The following is a 3,727-nucleotide window of genomic DNA, read 5'->3' on the forward strand; positions in this document are numbered from 1 at the left end:
ATCAGATATCAAGAGTTACAAATCCATAGACGGAGGATGTCAAAGAACAAGTTTTGCTCTATGAAAGTCGAAAGCGCATATTAGAATCTTGAAAGAAGAAGATCCATTATCTTTTACCTGGAAATGCCGTCAAACTCCGTGAAAATAATAATAATAATAATAATAATAAATAAATAATCAGTACCAGAGGGACTCTAGTAACCTAGATCGATTCCCAATCTGAACATCGGAGGGCCTCCTTTGGCCGAATAAATCCCAAAATCGGAACCCAACGTCAAAAGAATACCGGTTTGCAAACCCTTTGAGCCTGAATGAAATTTTCTTGAAAACCCATCAAACTAGGGGCATCCGCCCCGAACTACGCGAGACCTGATCCCTACGCTGGGGTACGTAGGCAGCTCGGTTAAACCGAGTTCGGTCGATTCAAAAAAAAAAAAGAAAAAAGGAAAAGAAATTCAATCGTTCCAGAAAAAGAAGAGGGACAAGTTCCAAAAGAAGAGAAGTCAATCATTCCAGAAAGAAAGAAAAAAGAAAAATCAATTAACCTTCAAACAATTTATCCTCAAACTAGGGGCATTCGCCCTGAACTACACACGACCTGATTCCTACCTTGGGATATGTAGGCAACATGTTCACAGGTTTGGTCGAAATCTTTGTCGAGCCTTAAGCCATTCTTTGAAAAGCCCTATCTTACCTATAAAGTCCTTCCGGTGTTCAGAACTAATGATCTAGGTCCCGAGACACAATAAGTAACAAAAAAAAATGATGATGAATAAGAATTGAACGGAGTTTGAAGATCTGCTAGACTGAAAACCTGAAAGGGCGGTCTAGGCAAAATTTAAGATCATTCCCCTGCTAAGTTAAAAACCCGAAAGGGCAGGCTTAGGCAAAAGCTAAGGGAATGGCCTGCTGGATCAAAAACCTAGAAAGGTGGTTAAGGCAAAAGTTAAGGCTAACACGGTCCGCCAAGTTAAAAACCCCGAGGAGGTGACTTGGTCGTGGTAAGAGAATCATTATAAGAAGGCTACAGCCGGTATCAAGACTGAAGATCAACTGGAGTTCAGGCAAATTCAAGTGGCATCCTCAAAACTGGGGGCATTGAAGCTAAGCAATCTTAGGGATCGTAATTAAATCTTTGAGGCATTACTGTTTTAAGGAAAAAGTCCAGTCTGTACCAATTGAAAAAAAAATATTCCTTGAAAGGATAGACTTACCAAATAAAACGTTAACTAAGTCAGAAGCATTACTGTGTCTGTCAGTGTAGTTAGTCAATCTTTGTCATTCTATGTTCACTCCTTCAGGGCTGCTCAATCATTTGAGTAGTGCCTTTTATCTAAGTTTTCTCTTTAGAAAGAGTCAATCGTCGTTCTTATGTCCAAATGATGCAACTGTCTTGGTGAAGGAGGCCCGGCCTCGGCAGCTCCCGGCGATCGTATGAAAGAGCTCGGTAATCTAGTCAAGCAGTTTCGTTTGAAAGAAGATCAACTCAGAAAAATTCATAAGTAGACACATCAGAAAGCCCAGCTTCCTTAAAAAGATCATACCCCAGGGAGGCACCTTAAGCTTGGAAGAGCCCCAGATGCAATGGTGATTGAGCCAATTTCTCAGAAAGATGAACCATTAAAATTCAGAATTTCCTTCCAGTTAGTTAAATACTATCCTGGTCAAGAAATGTTTGTCTAAACACCTGTCAAGAAGCAAATCCCGCTTTTCCATGATTATATCCAAGAGAGCCGTTGTTCTAGATTACCAATTTCAAGTATCTTGTTCAAGGTTTCAGTTATCAAAATCCCCAGAAGACAAGACCAGCAGTCTCTTTGAGAAAAATCTTGTTGAAGTTTCATAAAAGTGTTCCTAATCCATTCTTGTTACTAATGGTTCTTCGTTCATAAGGTTGGTCGTCTCATCATTCGTCAAAGTCTTGGTTTCCAATATCTTTACTGGGCACGATCTATAATATCCCTGATTTCATTGAGTTCAAAAAAAAATTCAAAAATAAATAAAATTCAAAATTCATCAAATCCAATTCTACGTCAAATTCAAATTCATGAAAAATCTCTAAATTTTTCGTTGTTGAATTCATCAATCGAAGCTATCTCGCTTCTTTGAGCCCGTTTGGGAACGGGGTCTCATTTTTCAGGTCTGTTTGGGAATGGTCCCTTATCCTCTTTGAGCATAATATGAATATGGTGTCTCATTTCCCTGAAATCCGTAAAATATGGTATTTCACTCTCTCTGAGTCCGTTTGGAAATGGTCTTTTCTCTTTGAACATCATATAAATGTGATGTCTCATTCCTTGGAAATTCGTATGAATACGATATTCCATTGTCCTTGAGTTATCTTTGAGCATCATATGAATATGGTGTCTCATTTCCTTGAAATCCGTATAAATACGTCATTTCATTCTCCCCGAGTCCATTTGAAAATGGTCTTTTCTCTTGGAACATCATATAAATGTGATGTCTCATTCCTTGGAAATTCGTATGAATACGATATTCCATTGTCCTTGAGTTATCTTTGAGCATCATATGAATATGGTGTCTCATTTCCTTGAAATCCGTATAAATACGTCATTTCATTCTCCCCGAGTCCATTTGAAAATGGTCTTTTCTCTTCGAACATCATATAAATGTGATGTCTCATTCCTTGGAATACGTATAAATACGATATTCCATTGTCCTTGAGTTGTCTTTGAGCATCATATGAATATGGTGTCTCATTTCCTTGAAATCCGTATAAATACGTCATTTCATTCTCCCTGAGTCCATTTGAAAGTGGTCTTTTCTCTTGAAACATCATATAAATGTGATGTCTCATTCCTTGGAATTCGTATAAATACGATATTCCATTGTCCTTGAGTTATCTTTGAGCATCATATGAATATGGTGTCTCATTTCCTTGAAATCCGTATAAATACGTCATTTCATTCTCCCTGAGTCCATTTTCAAATGGTCTTTTCTTTTGGAACATCATATAAATGTGATGTCTCATTCCTTGGAATTCGTATAAATACGATATTCCATTGTCCTTGAGTTATCTTTGAGCATCATATGAATATGGTGTCTCATTTTCTTGGAATACGTATAAATATGGTATTCCTTCCCCTCCGAAAATCCATTTGAAAATGGTATCCCATTCCTTCATTGCCCGTTCGAAAACGGCGCCGCATCGAGATTTTTTATTACATTCCAATTCTAGGGTTTCATCTAGGGTCTTGCATTATATTAGGTTGCATTGTGTTTAGGGAGTCTTTTGTCGATTAAAGCTACGCAAAATGGCACTGTCACTTTGGCTTTGGTATCCGATGACTACGTCATCTCTACCAAAGAGGGGCATCTGTAGACACCCTCATTTTGCTACACTTTAACCAACAATAACCTAATATATTGATCCGTGGAATTTCATTGGTAAAGTATGCATCCTCAAATTTTTTGAAAACCGAAATGATAAAGAGATGTACCTGGTGAGATGATTAGATCCGAAAAATTGAAAAATATCCTGATTGGTGAGTTTAGTGTGTTAAATCCATGTGAGAGCCCCTCTATCATGGATTTATATGTTTTAGGTCATTAATATCTCGATCTGACTTTACGGATCATCAATCGGGACAAAATAAGCTAGGGTCACTTCACAGCCCGGGACCTGATTCCATTCCGAGACCCGATTTTCGTAAATCGTTAGATCAAGGGCAGATCTTAACCTGGGTGTCTTTCCTTACTAAGAATT

Source organism: Tasmannia lanceolata, unplaced genomic scaffold, assembly GCF_043159265.1.
Source record: "Tasmannia lanceolata isolate RefF3 unplaced genomic scaffold, GAP_Taslan_0.1 ptg000008l, whole genome shotgun sequence".
In the NCBI taxonomy this organism is placed as follows: domain Eukaryota; kingdom Viridiplantae; phylum Streptophyta; class Magnoliopsida; order Canellales; family Winteraceae; genus Tasmannia; species Tasmannia lanceolata.